Source organism: Sminthopsis crassicaudata, chromosome X (genome assembly GCF_048593235.1).
Source record: "Sminthopsis crassicaudata isolate SCR6 chromosome X, ASM4859323v1, whole genome shotgun sequence".
NCBI lineage: Eukaryota > Metazoa > Chordata > Mammalia > Dasyuromorphia > Dasyuridae > Sminthopsis > Sminthopsis crassicaudata.
The window spans coordinates 7208384-7231634 of NC_133623.1; the positions used below are offsets into that span (position 1 = coordinate 7208384).

At 41.2% G+C, this 23251-nt stretch overlaps 1 long non-coding RNA gene across 1 annotated transcript in view; it reads left to right on the plus strand.

The window, feature by feature from the left end:
* Positions 1 to 23251, plus strand: part of LOC141549235 (uncharacterized) — a 255425-nt gene that overhangs the window by 85920 nt on the left and 146254 nt on the right. The window contains exon 2 of the long non-coding RNA XR_012484292.1: positions 15117 to 15290. This is a non-coding gene — a long non-coding RNA (uncharacterized LOC141549235). The remainder of the gene's footprint in view (positions 1 to 15116; positions 15291 to 23251) is intronic.

A 23251-nucleotide genomic window follows, 5' to 3' on the forward strand; every position in this document is an offset into this window, starting at 1 on the left:
TCTCGGAAGCAGGTGGGCACCAGCTGGAATCTGGCAGGCTAAGAAAACAAGCACCCAGTTTGGGGACCATCATACCACCAAAGCCTTTGTAGTCATGGTGATTTTGTTCTTCTTTCCAAGAGTCACAAAGATTCTATTTCAACTTGCCCCACACAGAGAATTTCTGATCGCTGAAAGTGGGAGAGCTGGCCAGCACCTGCCAGCCCTTCAGCCAGAGCCATAACACCAACTGCCTTGGTTAGGAGCTTTGCATAAAAGCAGTCATGTACTCATTAAATGTAGCTGAAAATCATATCATTAGCACAGATATTTCATGCATGAATTACTCTCTCCAGAAGAAAATAAGACCTTTTTTTTTCCTGAGCATCCGATCTTTCTACAGAATTATTTTAGTGCTCATTAGCAAGATCCATACCCATTTCGGTTCAACATCTGGCTTAGGGTCCCTCTGATATAGTTAAGGTTTCTGCTTTTCATCAGAATTCTGCCATTATGCAAGCTAAATAATTTGCATCTGTTGAACCTTAAAATTACCCCATATTTGGAAAGTTTTTCAGGGAAAGTTGAACACACATAAACAAAGTTCCACCAACTTTGGCCGTCAGCTGACGGTCATGGAAGAACATGGTAGCTGGCTAAAATGGGACATAGGTCTTCTCTTAGAATTGAGAAATCGGGGGAGGCATTCCATTCTTCCTGCAGAGTCCAAGAGAAGAAAGGGTGGGAACCTCTGGTTAGTTAGCTAGTCACCAACAATCCAATTCCATGGGGATTTCCTGAGGATCTATTTTATGCCAGGCACTCTGATAAGGTGCCACAAGATGTACAGCCCATGTGAAGGGAACTTGCAATTTCAATGGAGAGATGAGACAGAGCCAGGGGAGATATCAGATATAACTCTAACACTGGGTGAATGGATCGACTCCCAGATAAATGGTAAAGAACAGGAAGCATCCTTGGAGGAGATGGGGGCTCACGTACTGCATCTCACAGAGCTGGGTAGTGTAGCATGTACCTAAATCAGATTCTCTTCTGCTGTGCCTAGATAAGTGACCATATAACCCCTGCCAAAGGCCCTACAGGGAGTGGTGGTTCATTAACCCTTCTGCAGTAGTTCTAACTTTGAAGAAGTTGTGGTTTTTTAAAACCCCAGCTGAAGTCTGCCTCTTTTCAGTCTCCACCCATTGTTCATGATTTGGTCTTCAATTTTCACTATTTGGCCAAGTTCCTATAAAAGTGCTGCAGTTTGTCTGTAGATAGGGGCTCTCATCTGGAAGTAGGAATGAGGCCTTGTCCTTCAAATAGCTAACTCTCAAGAGGGCCATTTGTGATTCAAATGTGTTTCACATGACAAACATGAGAGATGTTTGGTAAATATGTGCACATGATAGATGTTGGATAGATCTGGCTTTGATCCTTTGGGGAGGCAGACAAAGGCACTGAGGGGACAGCCAAAAAATGCAGCAGTTCTTGCTGTCCTCCCTTCTAGTAGAGATTGCAGTGAGGGCTGGAGCACATAATGTAGATGAGCAATCTGGCCACGGCTGATGAGCTAACAGTCAGTTTCCAGACAGATACCCTCGAGTTTATAGGAGTCATGGATTTCTAGTACCATGAGACTAGAAAAGGGCATAGGATTTTTGCGTTACAGCTGGGAGCAATTTCAGATCTCAAGCCCCATCCCCTCATTTGATAGAAGAAGAAATCGACATCCAGGGAAAACGACTTTCCCAGTGTCTTAGGAGAAGTAGCAGAGCCATCTCTTCTGGTATGTTGTCATAAGTAGACAAAGGCATGGAAAGACACATTGAGAAGAGACCCTCCTCCTGTCTTTGGTGGGCCTAGGTTTGGTACAGACCACCACAGGGTGCAGTGGATAGAGCACAGGGACTGGCATCAGGAAGACCTGAGTTCAAATCTAGCTTTAGACACTTTCTAGCTGTGTGACCCTGGGCAAATCACTTCACTCTTATTTGTTTCAGTTTTCTCATCTGTAAAATGAATTAAAGACGAAAATGGCAAACCCCTCTGGGATCTCTGGCAAGAACACCCCAAATGTCATCACAAAGAGTCAAACACAACTGAAATGACCAAACAACAACAACAAAAAGCTTGACGTAGTCTTTCCAGAGAGCCAAAGAACCAATTGTTCATCTGTCCTTCCTCCTTCCCTCCCTCCTTGTCCTTCTTCCCCTATCTTTCCCTTCTTCCCTCCTCTTTCTTTCTTTTTTCATCCTTCTCCTTTCTTTTTTCCTTTCTTCTCTTTCTTCTTCTCTTTCTTCCTTCTTCTCCTTCTTCCTCTTCCCTTCCCTCCTTCAGTAAACATCTGTTTATTACATGCCTGGTGAAAACACAAGAGTTTCTGCCCTCAAGGAACTTATGTTCCAGTAATGAGTGGGAATAGTAACTACAATATACAAAACACATGCAAAATATTTGCAAATTGATAGATACTGTGTAGGAGAGGCCACATGAACTGAACATTGAAGAAAGATAGGGACCTTTTGAGGCAAAGGGGATGAGGGCTTCCATTGGAAGCAAGTGAGGTGGTGATGAGTGAATGATTATTGTGTATGGGAACAATCAAGAGACCAGTTTGGTTGAAATACAAAATGTCCCAAAAGGATCAATGGATAATAAGCTTGGAAAGGTAGCCAGATTGTAAAGGGCTATCAATGCACCAAGATTCAGTAACTGCAAGTGCCTGTAGGGTAGCTGGAAGCGGATGTATTTAACAGTCTTCAGCCAGAAACAGCCTAGAAATAAAAAGCCATTAGAAAGGACAATTCAGAAGCCAACCAAACACTGGGAAGCAGTGTCTCATTCTTATCAGGCTATCAACAATAAGGAACTGTGCTTTCTGTTACTGTTTATCATGAGAAATGAACGCTAATCTACCCCAAAACGAGTCAATAGAGCTTTTCCATTATGACTTGTACCCTACAAGAGACAAAAATGGCATCCAACTTTCTAAATTGATTTTACAGCCTAGATTCAGGATTTGTTATTCCCAAATCTTCCTTCCCTGGGAAAGTGGATGGCAGAAGCTTGCCTTGCTCTCCACTTCCACAACTTCCCCAAAGGCCACTGGTGTGCCCATGTGTCATTGTGTTGCTCTACCTAGCTGAGACAGTTTACTGGGGTATGGCCATTGTATGCTGCAGCTTCTCAGTGTCACAAGTGTAAGTTAGGCGGATCAAGTAGACACTAAAAGTAGAAAGCAGCCCTGAAAAGGACTCAGCAACCCACACAGCAGAGGTACTAGACTTCCCTCAATGCACTGTATACCCCAGAGCTAGCTCAGTGTTTGGGAAGACTCAAAGGAAAGGTGGGGGAGCAGAGGCATTAGACTGTCTACCAAACTGAAGGTCTGTGAACCATTGTGCTGAGCTCATTGTTATATGTCTATGAAACCTGGACAGTATAAGAGTGCCATGCCAGGAAACGGAATCACATTTAAATTGTCTTAGAAAGAGTCTGAAGATCACATGGAAGGGCAAGGTGCCAGACACGGAATCCTTTCTCAAGCAAAACTGTCAAGCATTCAAACTCCACTGCAAAGAGCACAACTCTGTTGGGCTGGCCACATTGCTCAAATGCCAAATGGGTGCTTACCATAAAGACTATTAACTCACACAGGTGAAGTGCTCACATGGTGCTCAGAAGTGATACAAGGACTCTCTCAATGTGTCTCTTAAGAACTTTGGAATTGATTGTGAGACATAAGAGACACTGGCATTGGACCCAGCATGGCCTGACCACGTCAAAAAAAGGCGCTGGGCTCTAGGAGCAAAGCAGAATTGAAGTAGCTCAAAAGAAATGTAGGGTGCGCAGAGAGAATCCAAACCAAATGTTCACATAGAATATGTGTGGCCATTCCATGGTAGAGCATTTGGAGCTCATATTGGTGTGATCAGTCTCAGCTGGACATGCTGTAACTTCACTCCAATCTAGTGATGTCATTTTAGTCCTCCTTGAGAACAAAGTTCAATAACTAGTCATCTGTCGGAGTTATCTGTGAAATGAGGGGACCAAGGCAACTGCTCCAATGGGAAGATTAAAGGGTCAAAAGGTTTTGTCCTTGACCTTTCTACCCAGTCATTTCTGTGACCCTTTCCAAACTTCATCACTCCTTTTCTTCCCTTTTACCTTGATTTTGGTTTGTCTTCTGGTATCTGGAACAAAGTTATCTCTATCTCATCAATAACTTCTGCTTTCCTTTGAGGAAGAAAAATTGCTGTCCCCATTTCACCTGGAGCTACCTGAAAACTTTTGTCATCTGAGTGTGTACTGGAAAGGATGCCCGTATCTGACCTAGTACCATGAGCAACCACAGCCTGGCAAAGGAACCTCCCCCAGCCACCTTGACATGGCTACTCTTTCTTTAACTTTTAAGCAGGGGCAGTGAAGAGAGGAGGGGAAGGGATAGGATGGAAAGTGTCAAAGAAGTAATTGTTTATGGAGGAAAGAATAACAATCTTTCTGGGAAAATGAGAGAGAATTCTGTTTGGATTACAGCCTGCCTTTCATGTTTCAGTAATAAAACAAAACACACACACACACAAAAGAACTTCTTTCAGACCATACTTGACAGTAATGGGTCCTATTACTGGGGGTGGTGGTGGTAATGTCAGGCCTGCCTGAGAAAGTGTACCAATTACTGTAGAAAGAAGAATCCTAATGTTTTAGAACAAAATGAGGATGGAAAGATCCTGGACCTCTTTTTTTTCCTATTGTTTCCCCAAATGAAGGATGGGGTCTTGTTCCCAATGTGTGGCTTCTAAGTCTTCAAGGTTCTAGATAAAATTCAAAAGGAAAATTCGTTTGGAATGCAGAAAAGAGGTCAACTGCAAATCATCAAATTTAAATATTTCTCTACTTAAAAACTGGTATTATCCCCTTTACCCACATACTCTGTGATTGAGCGACCCTCAGACAAGATACTCCATCACTCTATTCTGGACATTGTCCCTGCCTATCTCTGCTATACCTGGAACTCCATCCTTCCCTGTTTTACCTTCTTGGCTTCCTTAAAGTCCCAGATAAAATCCAACCTTCTATGAGAAACTTTTCCCAATCCCTCTTTTTTTATTAATTTTATAATTATACATTTTTGACAGTATATATGCATGAGTAAATTATCCCTTGTATTCATTTTTCCAAATTATCCCCTCCCTCCCTCTACTCCCTCCCCTAGATGACAGGCAATCCCATACATTTTACATGTGTTACAATATAACCTAGATACAATATATGTGTGTAAATACCATTTTCTTGTTGCATGTTAAGTATTAGATTCCGAAGGTATAAGTAACCTGGTATATAGACAGTAGTACTAACAATTTACATTCACTTCCCAGTGTTCCTTCTCTGGGTGTAGTTGTTTCTGTCCATCATTGATCAGCTGGAAGTGAGTTGGATCTTCTTTATGTTGAAGATTTCCACTTCCATCAGAATACATCTTCATACAGTATTGTGGTTGAAGTGTACAGTGATCTTCTGGTTCTGCTCATTTCACTCAGCATCAGTTCATGTAATTGTCTCCAGGCCTCTCTGTATTCATCCTGCTGGTCATTTCTTACAGAGCAATAATATTCCATCACATTTATCTAAACTTATTCAATCATTCTCCAGTTGATGGACATCCATTCATCTTCCAGTTTCTAGCCACTACGAAAAGAGCTGCCACAAACATTTTCCCAATCCCTCTTAATGCCAGTGTCTTTGCTCTATTTATTTTTTTGCTGAGGCAACTGGAGTTAAGTGACTTGCCCAGGGTCACACAACTAGGAAGTGTTTAGTGTCTGAGACCAAATTTGAACTTAAGTCCTCCTGACTTCAGGGCTGGTGCTGTATCCACTGTGCCAACCTAACTTCCCCACCCTATTTATTAGCACCATTTTATCCTGTATAGCTTTTGTTTAGACATAACAGTTTGCATATTGTCTGCCAAGTTACACTGAATTTCTTGAGAATACATGGTCTTTTGTCTTTCTTTAGTATCTCCAAAACTTGGGACAGTTCTTGACACATAATAGACTCTCAATAAAGACTTACTGAATTACTGACTATTGTGTGAGAGTTAATGTAGCTGAACTGGATTCTAGTCCCTCTGGTAACATATATGGATGCTTAACTTTCTAAAGGTTCAGGCAACACTCCAAGACTTTGAGGTTAGAGCAGGTACTGCTCAAGATGGCCAGAAGTCAATTCCTCACCTGAGTTCCTTTTACCAAAGAAAATACAGGTTTGGGGAAAAGCAAATAAATGTTAAGTATACAAACATCAACATATTTTTCAAACCCATCACAAAAATTCATGAAAGTGAAGAGAATATTGGCTATTAAAGCTGGTAGGATGAAGTGGGGAAAAGCCTTGAACTGGGTGAAGAAGGGCATGCAGGAAGGGGAAGGCATAGAACTGGACTCAAGTTCAAATAGAAATAGATCTCTGCAAGAAGCACACTGACTTAGAAAGCCATAAATACACATTATCTATGTTGCATATTATTTGTATTTAATTTTGTTCAGTGTTTCTTAATTGTATTTTAATCTCATTCAGAATCCTGAGGGGCCTGAACTGATGCAGAATAAGGTGGGCAGAGCAGAAAAAATATACAAAGATTGCAACATTCTAGGGGGAAAAAAACTGAAAATCTGAAGAGGCATTTTACCTGTCTCCTCAAGCATCTCCATGTGATGGATTCAAGGTGCAGAAATAGACATGTATTATTTTTCAAGTTTTTAATTGAAGACTGAGGGGAGTTAGCAATAGTGATGCTCAAAAAAGAGGCGAGTTGAAATATTGTCCCAAAATGCACAAAGAGAAGGATGTTGAGAACAAAAAATAGATGAGCAGGATAGTTTTCAAATATGTGAAATTTATAATATACTATTTTCAAAAGCAAGCAGTATGAAATGGAAATTTGTAATTTCATATACAGTTGTCTTTTTGTGTTCTGAGATATATACTTAGATAGAAAAGTGCTTCTTGATGGGTTCCTCTAAGTTCAAACTAAAAATATAAAATAAAAAAATTAAGATCTTTTATTCAAAGATCAACTTGAGTGCCATCACCTCTGTGAAACAGTTCTTGACCTTTTTTCAGCTGTTTGCTTTCTTTCACTCTCCTCACCTTTCCCTCCAACAGTTTGTCTGATCTCTCCCCTCCATCAACATTTACTAGCTATGTGACCCAAATTAGTAACTTTAATTTCTGCTTGCCTCAGTTTCCCCATCTGTAAAATGGGGATAATGAGAACACCCACCTCACTGGGTTGTTGACAGGATCAGATGAGATCATGTTTTTAAAAAGCATCACAATGCCTGGCACATAGTAAGGGCTATATAAATGCTAGCATTTATTTATTCATTAATCTCTTTGTTCATTTAATTATTCAGCCATTCCTCAGTTGATGGGCTGTCCCTTAGATTCTTATTATTTGCTTTTTTGTTTTTTTTGTTCCCTTTTCATCCCTATTCAAACCGTTAGAAGTTTGTTGTCTTTGCATCCAGTCCCTCAGTGGGTAGCAGCATCCCTCTTATTTCTCTGTTGCTTTTGATGTATTTTTCCACCAGCATGTAGGAGTGAGCATTCCACTCCTCTCTGCTTTATCCAATGTCGCACCTGACTACTTTGGTCCCTCACTGTCTGAGGATCAGGTAGGTTACAGTTTGTACCTCACCTAAGGTTCTCCAGGACCTTAAGGGGATTTGGAGATTGGAATGGGACTAGATTCTCTGCAGATGGCTCCAGACCTGGCTGATTGTGTTCCCCCCAAGTGTAAGGTTGGGTCCCCTGCACCCCAGTTACATTTAGCCACTAACAATCACTAGCTGTTTTTTTTTTTTTTATAAAGGAATATTTACTTCAAAAAGTATAATCACAGATATGTGAACTTGCCCCCAATACATGATGCTTAATTCTCCTCACTCTCCATATTCAGTTTCTGGGATAAACAAAGGGATTAGGCTCATAGCTTAATTCAGTTCCTATAGAGCACAGTTCCAGTTTTCAAATCCCAAATCCTAATTGGACTGGAGATCCTAGCTTCTCAGGGCTTTTCTTCTGGGCTAGTTGGCTGCACCATCCTGCCTGGAATAGTGGCTCCTCCAAAATCATCACAGCTTGAACTCCCAAACTAGTAGGAACCACTGAGGGAGACACCTTAAACAGAGGACAAACAAAACTGAGCAGAAATCAGGCCTATTTCTTGGAGCTAGATAAAAGAGGAAGCAGAAGAAGGAAGGCTTCCATTCTCAGCAGTTCAGTTCATGGCACTTGTGCTCTGGGTAAACTGTGATCTTCACCTTCTGGACATAGCTGGAAGAGTAGGAAAGAGCAAGAACCAGAAGGAGCAGCAGAAGCTACTTTTAAAGATGTCCCTTGATCTGATTACAAAGCACATCAAAGGAAGCTACCTCTACTTCAGTGGTAGGGGACAGAGTTCCTCAGTGGTAGATGATCTGGGTATGCTTCCAAGACCCCATTCCACACATAAGAATGTGTATTAAGTGATATCCTCTCCCTCAACTCCTTCCATGTTGATATTCTCTTTTTTTCCTTTACCTCAATTGTGAGAAATATAGTGTCTTCTTTCTTTTACCTTTCCTTCTCTTTCTCCTCAAACTCTAGTCTAATGTTAACACCATACCATCATAAGTCATTTTCAATTGTTCAGATAAATTTACCTTTTTTTCCCCCCTGAGGCTGGGGTTAAGTGACTTACCCAGGGTCACACAGCTAGGAAGTGTTAAGTGTCTGAGACCAGATTTGAACTCGAGTCCCCCTGAATTCAGGGCTGGTGTTCTATCCACTGCGCCACCTAGCTGCCCCCTAAATTTACCTTTTTAAGTTTCTTTGTACTCTTTTATTTCCAACTTCCTACTCGGCTCTAGTCTTCATCAGAAATGCCTGAAGGACCTCTATTCCACTTTTAGAGATTTCCTCTTGTTTATGCTAGATGTTGCCAGATCTTCTGTGATCCTGACTATGGTTTCTTGGTACTTGAATAACTTCATTCTGAATGCTTATTTCTCTTAGATATAGCAACTCCAGATTTTGACTTTGATATTTCTGGGATTTTTCTACTTTTTATGTTCCATTATGACCTTCAGTAGAGAGACCTTGTTTGGTTTCATTCTGGATCACCTAGGTTCTTGTACTTCTCAGCTTCAGGCTCACTGGGTCTTTGAGGTTGAGTTCTGGATTCTCAGGACCAAGTGCTAGGGACTGGGAGGACCCTAGATGTCTGAGGCACTCTAGTTTGAATACTATTATTCAAGCTCTTCTAAGGTCACATTGGGGCTTTCTGACTTTACTGGGGCTTTCTTTGGAGCTTTCCACTTCTGTTGTCTCTAATCACAATGGCCTGAAAGCTAATGTCTCTGGCTTATTACTGCTCTTAAAGGAAAGCTGGGCTTATTTGCCTGCTCTGGTGCTGGCTTTGCTGCCAGCTTCCTTTCCTAAAGATCGTAGGCTCACTTTTCATACATTTCTGGGTGGGAGTAGTCACTCATTGTAGTTCTCATTAAATTTATTGATCATCATTCAGTCTAGTGCAAATGTCAGGGTTTTGCTGGATTAAGTACATGAGAGCTGGGCAATCTGCTTTCTATTTAACCAGCCATCTTGTCTGGAAGAGCTTTGAAGTAAGGTAGGGAAGACCAAAGATTGACATGAGAAGGAAAAAAAAGTTCAGTTACCTGAAAGAGTATAGTGCGTAAAAAGAACAGTGAAGTTATATCAAGCTGCAAAATGAGATTGAAATCAGAACCTGTGCTAAATACTGGGGATACAAACAAAGGCAAAACCAATCCTGATCCTTCTAATGTTCTAATGGAGACAACATGCAAATGTCTAGGTATATCCGAAGTACTTAGAAGATAAATTTGAGGTAGTTCCAAAGGGAAGGCACTAGTAAAATGGAAAGACTTCTTGCAATAAGAGCATTTGGATTGAGTCTAAAAGGGACCCAAGGAAGCCGGGAAATGGAAGTGAGTGGGTAGTGAATTCTAGGCATGGAAGATAGATAGCCAATAAGAAGGCACAAGGGTGGGAGATAGCATGCTATAATGCCATGAACAGCAGGGAGGCCAGTGGATGGGGAATGCTAGAGTATATTGAGAGACAAGTGTTGAGAACTGTTGAGAAGACTGGAATTGAAGAAAAAGGGCTAGTGAGGAAAGGTTTTAAAAGCCAAGAGATTTTGTATTTGATCCTCTAGTTAATAGGGAGCTACTGCAGGTTGTTGAAGAAGAAGGACCAAGATCTATGCATCAGGAAGATTCTTTTTTTTAGAGAACTTTTTATTTTTAAAACATAAGTATGGATAATTTTCAATATTCACCCTTGCAAAACCTTGCGTTCCAATTTTTTTCTGTCCCCTTTACCCTCATCTCCTTCCCTAGACAGCAAGCAATCCAATATATGTTAAACAAGTACAATTTTTCTGTACACCTTTCCACAATTATCATGCTGCACAAGAAAAATCAGATCAAAAAGGGGGAAAAATGAGAAAGAAAACAAAAAAGCAAGCAAACGGCAACCACAAAAAAATGAAAATACTCTGTTGTGATCCACACTCAATGCCACCGCCCTCTCGTTAAGTGCAGATGGCTCTCTCAATCACAAGACCATTGGAACTGGCCTGAATCACCTTGCTGTTGAAAAGAGCCAAGTCCATTACAATTGATCTTCACATAATCTTGCTGTTGCCGTATACTATGATCTCCTGGTCCTGCTCATCTCACTCAGCATCAGTCCTGTAAGTCTCTCCAGGCCTTTCTGAAATCATCCTCCTGATCATTTCTTATAGAACAATAATATTCCATAACATTCATATACCATAATTCATTCAGCCATTCCCCAACTGACGGCTGTCCACTCAGTTTCCAGTTTCTTTCCACCACAAAAAGGGCTGCTACAAGCATTTCCCTTTTCCCTTTTTTATGATCTCTTTGGGATACATGCCCAATATAGAAACTGCTGGATCCACGAGCATGCACAGTTTCATAGTTTTTTGGGTAAGGAAGATTCTTTTGACAATTGTGAAAGACGGTGTCCAGTCTTAAGAACCAATTACTTTTGCAAGGAGTGATGTAAAAATGAACCACAAAGTACTAAGAATGAGCCACTTTTTGATTGGCTATAAACATTAATTTAATGGTTAGTACTTGGAACATTGAGATTCCAATCAAACAACTGAGTCAACATACTGAATAATTTCCATATCTATAAGGCCACTATCTAGAATACCAGACTACAAAAGGAAGCTACTGCTAAAAGGAAAGCTGGCAGTCCAGGAGCTAGGAGAGTTTACTTATCATTGAAAGGCTATAAGCTTATCTTGGATTGCAGTGCTCAGGATGAATATTAATTGAGGTACATATACCAAGAGCCTCAGGCAGAGGATGAGAGGTAAGGAAAGTCTAAGAAGAAGTAGATAAGAACTTCTCAATTAAATCAGCATATACTAGAACCTTTCCAGTGAATGCAATGCAACAAAAATGGGCATAGGGAATGATATCAATTATATTGGGAATAAGCACTCAGGATCTAGAAGCAATAGAGTTCAAAGACTCAGACCTTCCACAGGAGCCTTACATAGCATATATATACTATATTCAGGAAATGTGCCAAGGAACATGGACCAAGGCCAGAATCAAACAGCAAGGCAAAAAACAAAACAATACAAAAAAACAAACAAAAAACAAACAAACCTGTTTGTAATGTCTTAGGAAATAACCGATTGCTGATTCATCTGTTTGAACAGTTAGATCATCAACTTATTTATTAAGGAGAAAATAAAAGTCAAAACCAAATTAGGAGAGAGGATAAAGATGAGAAAAATAAATCTCATAAAATTACATTATCCACAGCTTGCCCTATATAATTAAACTACTGTAACTCACAAATGAAAAAAAAAATGGATAAACGAATAGATATCAACATGGACTGTCACCATTTCATAAGAGTTTAGTGAATTTAAAGCAGTCACCAGAACAAGAAGGCCAAACAATATAGAAACTGCCTCAGTCAGCAAATACTTGCTCTGTTAAGTGCAAGAGAGATGACAGCAAAAGGAAATATTAGTTTAGGCCATAAACTGATTTTTAAAATGTTAAATATAAAGGTAATGGAATATGAGCAGAATACTGCATTCAACAATAAAAAGCAGTCAAAGAGCAAATAAGTTTCCAGAAGTTTTGATGAGAAAGGGCACATTACTATGGCATTTAAGAATGAAACTCAGTGGAGAAGAAGAGAGAGGAATATCGATTGGATCTATGGTTTTATTTCTATAGGGAAGCCCTGGGTGAGAAAATTCCCTTTACCAATGTTATCTTTACCTTGTGGTCTTAGAGAATTATCTGGATTACCCAGCCAGCAAGTGAATCTCAATTTTCTTTATTGGAGACTGACTCTATTCACTATGCACAACACTGCCTATACTCAAAAGCAACAATTGAATAAAAAAAGAAAGGAATTTTAGATTTGTCAGCATTTCTTTAATAAGCTGTGTTCTCTATCAATGGGTACAGAATCACTATATTTGGATTTTAACGTCACAGGTTCTTATCTCTACATGAGAAAGTAGAGAAGACACCCAAAGAAACAGATGGTAAGAACAGCAAGACAAGATAGAATATACATAGATTAAAAACCATTTCCATGTTATAGGCAAGACTATTTTGAGGATATTGAGAAACTGACTCTCAAGGTAATTGGAAGAAGAGAAGATATTGAAAATTGGTAGGGGGTAAGGGTAGACATAAATAATGATCAATACACTTATTTTTCATCTTTGTAAAACATGAGAATGATCTATACCTGAGGCATCCTTTATAAAGACCTGGAGAGAAACAGACTTTTGCAAAGCAGAACTATATATTTTTATAGTTTACACAACTAAATGCAAGGCATAGAAAAGACAAAATTCTGTGAGCTTATTTGTTAGTTGATCTATAAGAAAGCTCTTAATCTTGTTGAACAAAATTCCCCTTTAAAGGTCCTCTTCCATAGGAAAAAACATGTGGATGAAGAATATACATTACATAGACTTGGTATGTACTTGGAGGGATTCTCCTTTGAGGTGGTCCATCAGTATGTATATTTTGGACAAACACATGTGTGCAGTGAACTAGACCCAGAATTGGGTAAGAAGGAAATAGATTCAGTTATATTTAGAAAATCATGATACCTAAGGAGACTGTGTATGGAGGAGAACTTCAGCATTACAGATCATGATTATGTTTAGTGGGGCCTTCAACAGAAATGGGTTAGATTAAAGAATGAGTAGATATAGGGAAAAGATGAGGTGTTTAAATTTAGAGGAATTAAATTTGAGGTGCTGCTTTGCTTTCCAGTTAGAAGTCACTTATCTAAGAGGAAATTGGAGATATGGTTTGGGAGAGAGACTAGGGCTCACTATGTAGTTCTAATATTTATAGATACTGATGATTGAACTCATAAGAACTGCTGAGATCAGCAAGGGAGAATATAGAGAGAAGAAGACGCATACTAAGGGAGCAGGTGATGCTCTAGTATAGAAGATTGAAGAGTCCTGACCAGTATGGGCTGATAAGAGAACATTGACCCCTGGGAGCCAAGAGTAGAGAGGGTATTGATGGTCAAGAAAAATGCCTTTTTTAGGATGGTGGAGTTGGGAAGGTGATTGAAGATAATAATAGTTATTATTTATATAGCATTTTAAGATTTGCCAAGCACTTTACAAATATCTTGTTTTATCCTCACAACAACCTTAGGACGTTGGTGCTATTATTATCTCCATCTTACAGATGAGCAGATTGAGACAGGTTCAGATGAAGTGACTTGCCCATAGTCACACGGTTTCTAAGTATCTGAGGCTGGGTTTGAATGTAGGGGTTCCTGACTCCAGGTGCTGCACTCTATTCACTGTACCAATTAACTGCCTCTTCAAGAGACAAGAAAGATGAGAAAAGGAATGGGGGCTATGGGACAAGTTTCTAAAAGCGAGGGGAAGAGGAGAGGGCTTGGGAAGATGAGGTATGGAGGAAAGTCACTGTAGAAGCTCATGAGGGACGTTTTTGTTTTTCTTGGCAAAACAAGAGAAGAGACCATCTGCTCAGCCAGAGAAGTGAGGGACTTGACAGAAAGAAAAGATTGGAACAGTCAAGGTGGGTGGTGGAGATCAGAAGGAAACAAGTAACAAGATTTTGTAGTGGGATAAGTAAGAAGGATCAATATGATTAAATGAGATAAGAGATAAAAAAGTGCTTTGTAGACCTTAAACTTTTCCATCATCATCGTCATCACTTTTTTTTTTTTTTTTGCTTTTATTCAGCCACATTTCACATTTGTGGATAGAAGTTGGGAGATGGGGGTAACCAAAGATTGAAGCCTGGCAGGGCAGAACAGTTGGGGAGGCAAATCAATGGGTAGGACAGCACCTCATTGAATTAGTTCACTACCAGGCCAATGTCAGAAGCAGAGGAAATTAGGTCAGAACTGGTGTGATCATCTCAGAGAATAGGTAGGGAGGAGGGGGTTGAAGATCACAGTCAAGGCTGAGTTTGTGGAAGAATTTGAGGGATACGAAGGGCAGGAGACTGTGTATGGAGGAGAACTGCAGCATTACAGATCATGAAAGTGTTAACTATTTGGGGGTAAAGAAGAGATCTAAAACATTTGAACATTCTTATTGATGGCTGAATTAGAGTAAAGAATAGAGACGATGAGAGCTGTGGGAGCTGGTGAGCTTTGCAGCGTCATCAGTGGGAATATTGAATATTCCCCTCCTCACAGCTCCCCAGTAACAGCCCCTCCTTCAGCAGCATTGAAACCTCTGTGTTCTTCCTGGATGTTTGCTTCCTCCCCTTGAGAGTGGTCCTTTAGCTGAGATTTCCTTTCTCTGCTACTGAATGTCATGCTCCTTGTATCGGACATAGAAGGTCCTAGTAATGGCTCTGTTGAGCTTTATAAATAATGGTAGTAAATCCCTCAGTCTGTAAAAATTATCTCCCAGAGTTCAATGTCCTAGGCCAGTGAAAAGAGTTAATACCTTTTGTTACACATGTTCCAGCTCAACTTAAGAATTAAATCCTATCTGTTGTGGCTTCCTTTATGTCTTCTAGGTTTTTGGAAATTGATTTTGTCACCTCACCAAACAAAGAGAGCTTCAACCTTAAGTCAGTGGTATGCAGAGATGAACTGGGAGTATCTGTGCCCTTGGCAAAGTGAGGCATGGACATCTTACTGCCGAGACCGCCCTGCTTTGGGACTTGATTTTTCCTCCTTTGCTCAATCAAGTAAGTCTAAAACTTAGAAAGTTTAAATCTCTAAACATTTGGGGAGCTTCAATTGCAGGAATTTGCATTTGTCAGGGATTTCAATCAGCTTTGGATCACTTACAGATTTTTCTCCTCTCTGCTCCTATTAAATGTCATAATGAGACATCTTCAATCAAATCAAAGGAAAGAGTCTTTGTATGGTCTCCAAAGATAGTCATTGTTCATAGAGGTCATCAATTCCACTGCACAGTATTCTGAATAGTGAGATCTTTAAGACTGCTAATAGGCCCTCTTCAAGCAGGAGGCACAGATGAGGAGGGTGGCTAATCAAGAGAAACTCTTAAATGCCTGGCTGGGGGTGCCTCAGTCTACAGTCTTTCCTCAAATTAAATATCTTGCTGTCCAGAACTTGTAGTTATCTGTCTGCTGGCTTCAAAGCAGCCATTTCTGCCCTACCATGAATGGGATATGGGCTCCAAGGGATGGCATCTTGAGTAGCAGTAGCTTCTAAATCTGTGTCTGGAGCCACAGATGAACAGTGTAAGCAAATACAAGCTGAATGTGGATTAAGAGAACCTGGGTTCAAATTCTCACTCTACCACTTAATACCTGTGTTAATTTAGGCATTCAATAAATCAGCAATAATTTGGCAGGTCTCTGCTGTGCACTAAGCACTGTTCTGGCTGTTAGATATACACATTTTGAACGTGAGCTTAGGTTTTAGGGGGGAGCAGGAATGAATGAATAAATAACTGAATGAATGAATAAAGCAAGTCAGTAAGTTTGTGTTAATCCCTTACTATGTGTTAGAAAAGTATTCATTGATAGGGACAAAGAAAGGCAAAAAAACCGTGAAAAAAACTAGGTACCTACAAGATGCATAAAGAGTGGCTAGAAGGGAAGATAAAAGGTTCTGTCAGCTGAGGAGATCAGAAAAGGCCTCTTCAGAGTACATCAAAGTGGTAAAGTGTAGGAAGCTGGGAAAGGTAGAAAGGGACCAGGTTGGAAATAGCTTCAAATGCTGTAAACAGAGGGCTTTTTATTTCATTCCAGAGGTCATGGGAAGCCATGTAGAGGAGGAATGGGAGGGTGATTTCATCATACCTATACTTTGGGCAAGTGGACATTGGATTTGAGTCTCAAGAGACTTGTAGAAAGCTAACTGATTAGAAGATTCCACCCAGAGTCCAGGGACATAATGAGAAGGGCAGGAGCTAGCATGGTGTCAATGTAAGTGGAGAAAAGAGAGTGTTTAAGAGATGCCGTGAGGCTAAAAATAACAAGTCTTAGCAAGAAATGAAATCAGTAGGAGTATGAGTGAGGAGTTGAGAACTCCTAAGTTGAGATTCTGGGCAACTGAGAGTATATTAGCATTTAGGTAAAGAAATAATGAGTTCTGTGTTGGAAATGCTGAGTCTTTGATACCTAAGGGACATCCAGTTTTTAGACATCCAAGAGATATTTAGTGATGCAGGACAGATGCAAAGGCCATAAAGTAAGCAGTAGGTGAGAAACTGAAAGCAACTAGTAGTGATAAATTTTCCTTCTAGAAATGTAGTTATAATAAAGGAGGAGAAACTGACAATAATAACAAGAGAATGATGGTACTTAGTTTTTTTAAGGATGGGGAAGATCTAAGAAGGTAGCAGGACAAGGGCCATGGAATAAAGGACTTGAAAATTTGTGGAAAAAGATAATCAAAGGAGCAAACTCCCCCATGAGACAAGAAAGGATGGGATCAAGAGCATAAGCTGGAAGTGGGAGAGGTTAGCAAGTGCAAGGAGAAGAGTTTCTTCTTTCTCTGAGATGGAAGCATAGTCTTCCAGTCTGGCCCTTTTCTAAGTTGCTACCATTGCTGCACCTTCACTTCCATGTTCTTGGAAGAGTTTTGGAACTCCCATCCTAGGCAGAATGTCCTAATTAGTGAGACCTCATTGGATTAGCCTCACAGCTAACTATTCCCTTTCCCCTCGCCCACTTTCTAACATTTTTTCCACACATGCTTCTCACCCTCCCCCTCTCCTACCTCTTGCTTGGTGGAACTAGAACCTCGTAATTATAATCCATCCGGTGCCACCAGTGTATCTGGAAAAGGCATCGCAACTGCTTCCCCTCTTGTTCTTCTTATCACTTTCCTCAAAGCAAATGCCCCTCCTTGACTACCATTCCCTTAGATGCCCTAGCTCCTCTTGTCAAATTTCAGCTCCTTGAAGGGATGGATCACCTCATGTTTATATTTGTGTTATTAATATGAAACACAGTCCTTGGAAAGCAGTGAGTACTTTATAAGTGTGTCATCCGTCTGTCCATTCATTCATTTATTCATGAGAGATGGTATATCTGGTACTAGAAAGGGGGGCTTGTTAATATAGTATCTTTGAAGGAGAGCTTTATGAGGATTTCAAGAAGAGAAAAGAGAGTCTCTCAGTTCTAGGCCTCTCTTCCCTAGCTTCCTTTTTCTAGGTCTAATCCAAGAGTCTATAACATAGCTGCCCTGAACCTGGCTGGGTATAATGTGATGTTTATAGTACCAAGCAGGACCAAGGAGAGCTCCCTTTCCACTAAGAACCACCAGTAACCCCAAAGCAAAGCCCCAAATAGGACAATGGTTGGAACTCTTCTCTGCATAAGAGCACCTTGTTTACCTTGACCAGGCTCTTCCTGACAAGTCCTTACCTATGTAACATTTTACCCTTGGTAAAATTGTCTGCCGTGGGATCAGGGCTACAAACCTATTGCACTGGATACAGTCCAACCTGTATACACCTGGGTTTTTTTCACGTTCTGGTGTTTGCCTTCTATTACTGGTCTGGGCCACTAATAAAAGCAAGTTAAGGCTGGGAACATTTTCAAAGAACAATCCTTTGTACCCAGCAACTTTATTTCTCAAAGGGAGTCAAAAAGGTGGCTGTGATGCCGGACATTGAGGTAGGAGGTGAGGGCACTACAAAATTGCCTGTGTGTATTTATGTTTCTACGATTAATAATTGTGAAGCCTTTCAGCACTTCTACCTCATCATTGGCTCACCCTCCTGGGTAACTCTTCATTTAGGGTTCACTATGACCTGTTTTCCAAGGGGTTTTGAATGGAGCCACAACTAGAGGGCTAACCCTGGAGCCAGGAAAGACTGAAGAAGTAAATCCTTTCACCTTTCACTATTTTTAGAACTCAGTTAGGCTAGGGGTCACAAAGAATCAGCAGAAGGAGTCTCTTCATCACCCCAGGGAGATCATTGACCTCTATTACCGTTCTTCCCCTTTGAATGTGAAAGAGAATTGGCCAGAACACCAAGCCCTGATGTCTGCTGTCTTTTGCTCTTGGAAGATAATAGATAGCACTCAGGAATTTGCCTTTGAATGTATCTTTTCACCCCTAATAATTCCTTCAAGACCCAGTTTTTGGCTGCCAGACAGTGAGCTCATGCTGCCTTCCTGATTTACACCTTCCTCTATCTTCAGAGTACCAAGTCTCCTGTGAATTGAGTTCTTCCAAGCTTTTGCCAAGAAAGTGAAGCTGCTAGAAACATCTTTGTAGGAAAAGATACAAGGACTCTGACATCCCACCAGCTATTGTGACCTAAATAGGCCTTCCCTTCCCACATCCAGTTTACAGGAGTGAGGAGCCATTGCCACAAAGCCAGAGGACTCTGTGCTTTTTGTCATGAAACTTCAGTCTTTTTCTGTTTGGATATTTATTTAGATCACTTTGGCCTCTGCCTTCTCCTCCAAAGATCTGATGGATAGCATAGCCCCAACACACTTGGGAAGGAATAAATTGAGTAAAGACATTTCTGAGCCACATTGCATGTGGAGACAGGGAGCAGAGCTGCCTCAGTAGTTGGTGTAGTTGTGCTAGCAGACGCCACCCCCAGAGACAGATAGACAGACAAGATTCCCTTTGTGAGGGGAGTCCAGAGGAATAGTTTTACACTGAGAATGGCCAGTCACAGAATATCAGACCTGGAAAAGCCTTCAAGATGATCTGTGTCAACCACCTTATTTTGTATAGTAAGACAAAGACCCTCTCCTCTCCCCTTGAATTAAAGGGGTGTGTGTGTGTGTGTGTGTGTGTGTGTGTGTGTGTGCGCGCACACACGGTTGACGGTGACGGTTGCCTGTGGAAGGTCATTCAAGTTAATGGTAAGCCTGGAATTCTTGCCTTAATGTTCTTATTCCCAAAAATACTGCTTGAATCTCAACATTACCTTTTTTTTTTTTTAAACAGAATCAAAGAGTCTGTGCATTGGAAGGGAAGCGAAGCTAGGTGGTGCTTCAACAGATAGAGCGTGGGGCCTGTAGTCAGAAAGGCTCATCCCTCTGAGTTCAAATCTGGCAAATCCTTCTAATATCTTTGTCTAGAAAATTCCAAATGATTCCAAATGGGATCATGAAAATTCAGGCACAACTTAAATGACTGAAAAGGACCTTTGAAAGGGAGCTCAGAGGGCAGCCTCTCCCTAACCTAGCTGATAAATGGGCAACCAGTGCGGGAGGAAGGGGAACAGCATTCCAATCATGGGGGACAACTAAGATGGAGGCATGGCATTGGGAGGTGGAAAAAAATGGAGATGGGCTTCATAGGGTCATAGATTTGGAAAAAACTTCAGTCATGGTACCCAACCCCCTCTTTTTACAGATGAAGAAACAGATGGAAAGGAGGTAACATGACTTTTCCAGGTCCATACAAGTAGTCAATGTCTGAGGTCAAGTTTGAACTCAGTTTTTCCTGAGCCCAAGACCAGAGCATTTCCTTTGCCTCTAGTGTGTCCCGACCAGCTCTTAAGCCACGATGGCTCTTACTCTCTACTTACTGTTCTGGGTGTTCACCAAACATTCCCTTGCTAATACGAACTAGACTTTTTCTTCCCTTTTCTGGAAATTGGAAAATTTGCCCTTGTCCAGCCTGGGGTACCTCCTTACTTCTCCACATTCATTCAAAGTCCCTGACAGTGGCCCCCAAAACTCAGCTCCTATGTGTTGGATACTGAGGCGTGTAGTTTGTCTAGGGCTGGTGACAACTTGTGGACGGCATCTCCATGCTCACTTCCTGTTGCCTTCCTGATTTCAGCTCCCTGTCAGACCCTTTTGCTGTCCTTTCCAGATGTCATATTCTTCTCCCTGGCAAAGAGCAGAGGAGTAAAGTTAGGGCTCAGTAATGGGATTACCACAGGCCTAGAGTCTGGTGGGCAGCACTGAAGACTAAGAAACTTCAAGAGCTGCTCTGGTTGGAAACGTCTTCATGCTGCGGCCACGAACTTCTCTGTGGCTAGCCAGGGTGATTCTCTAATGCTAGCTATGTAGTCAATTGCTAGAGAGATTTGTGGGGCCAGTGAATAGGCTGTGGTGCTTCACCTGTGATCAATTGCATGCAAGAAACAATATGAAAGATCGCTTCTAAATGATTTATGAAAGGGAGGAGGAGGGCTGCATACAGAGAGATTGAGAGATAAGAAAGGAACACCTTGGTGTTCACATAATATTAAGGAGCTGAGAGGAAGGCTCCCAGAATATTGGGTGGAGACCATGTGGAAGCAATATGGGAGGCCTTGGACTAGAGTTGCTCTGGGTGACAGGCCACAGATATATTGTGACCTGTCCTGTTGGACAGAACCATGAGATGAAGTAGCAATGGCAGCTCCCAGAGCAGAATTCATAATCAAATGGTGGGGGCCATCAGTCATTTGGTTTTCTCCAAAGACATCTTTGTTGATAGGTGGCCATAGGGAGAGATATGTGATCCATTACCCTGCCCCAGCTCTGCCAAAAGATGGCATAAGATTTCGCAACAAAAATTGGCACATCCTGGTATACTAGGCTAACAGGAGAACTTTATGGTGATTCCAAATAATGCATGGTACCAGATTCACCTCTGACTCTGAAAGGTGCTTTCATACTTAGATGAACTAGGATGGGGATGGAGACTGGACCTGAGACTTCACTGGTACTAGGAATTCTTGGACAAGGAAACACCTTATTCAAATCAGCAGCACCTTCTTCATCAATATGGCCCAGGGCACTGAGAAGCTATATAACTTGCCCAGAGTTCCCTAACTAGGATGTTTCAGAAGCAGGACTTAAACTCAGGTCTTCTTGGCTCCAAAGCCAACTTTGAATCCACTTGGCTGCAGGTTCGTCAGTCATTTTCAGTTCTGTCTGACTCTCCATGACCCCTTTTGTAGTTTTCTTGGTAGAGATACTGCAGTGTTTTGTCATTTCTTTCTCCAGCTCAGTTTACAGATGAGGAGACTGAGGCAAGCAGGGTGAATTGACTTGGCTGAGATCACAAAGCTTGGATATTATCTAAAGCCAGGTTTGAATCCAGGTCTTCTTGACTCCAGGCCTGGTGCTCTGTCTGCTGCAGTGCTACCTAGATGTCCTTAAAGGCACAGGAATACTCAGATAGGTAAAACAGCTCCTAACTTCTAGATACATGGGGAAGTACAGAGGAGGTGGAAGGGAAGAGAGAAGATAATCTATATACAGATAAGTAAGTAAAAATATATGTAAAGCAAATAGCGAGTGATTTTGAGATGGTGGCGTAGTAATAATATATATGTGTTGGGTGCAATGCCAGAGGAACATGTGGATCAAGAAAGGCTTTGAAGATAAACCTTGAATGGAGTTATGGATTTGAAGAGATTGAGGTGAGGAGAGAGGACATTCTGGATTTGGGGGTTATCCAGAGCAAAGGTATGAAGGTGGGGGATAAAATATGTTCTGGGAGCAGCAAGGAGGCTGGGATGTAGAATATTCTACTCATTCATTAGCATTGACTGGCCCCATCACTCATTGAGTACCATTTCCTCCAAAGAAATCCTGCCTTGGATTGTTCTGGTCTCCCTAACTGGGTATGAGCCTGGTGTATTAGAATCTTTTGCACTCTTTCCCTGTATCTCACATTTCACAGTGCTGAGCCTAGTTTCCCAGGCATATCATCATAAATATCGGTTGATGTGAATTCCCCGAGCACACTTGGGCCTGTAAATCCCCCTCATAAAGCATCTCACTGCAACAAGGATTTAGTTACAGACCCTGAGGAAAGCCAAGGCCTTCATCATATTGAAGGCAGTTGAGTGAAGCTTTCTCTGCCTTCCCGCCAGAAAGCCAGGGAGATGGGTGGTATTAGGAGCAGAGGGCAATTGCCTAGTTGTTAGGAAAGTTGCTCTGATGCCGGATCAAAGCCAGCAGATTTCTTTGTCTTTGTTCTCACTGACTCAGGGCACTGCCTTCCATCAGGCCTAAAAGTTAGCCTTGAATTTGGCATCCTCTGGGTCTTGCTCTCTGAGCCTTGCTTGTCTAGGGCTCTATGATGCTATCTGCATTGAATCCTGATAGCTTTTCTCTCGGTTTTGCTGCCCTCAGCCCCCACTCTACTCAGATGGATGCAGGACTGAGGGACTCAGGGGGCTTATAACATTGCCTTGATCCTTCCCCTTCCAACTTTAACCTGAAATGAGAGACATGCTTGAAATCCATGGCAATTTGAAAGCACAGTTCTGTTCACTGATAAGAGGATGTGATACAGTGAGAAAAGGGTTCCATCTAGATTCATCACTGCCTCTGTAGCTTTGAGCAAACCACTTCATTTGGATGGGCTTCACTTTTCCTGTTAGATATGCAGATAATATCACTCTGATGGCAGGAAGTGAAGTGGAATTAGGAGGAGAGTATAAAAGCTGCCAGAAGTATAACATGAAAATAAAACAAACAAACAAAAAACCTATAGTCATAGCCATTGGTCTCATCACTTTCCAAATAAAGGGAGAAGAAAAAATGGAAGCAATATCTGATTTCATATTCTTGGGCTCAGAGATCACTGCAGGCAGACAGTGACTGCAGCCATGAAATTAAGACACATGGTCCTTAGAAGAAAAAAATAAGGTAAATCTGAATAGCAGACTAAAAAAATCCAGAATCCAGAAACATCATCTTGTTAACAAAGATCTATAGAGTCAAAGCTGTGGTATTTCCAGTAGTGA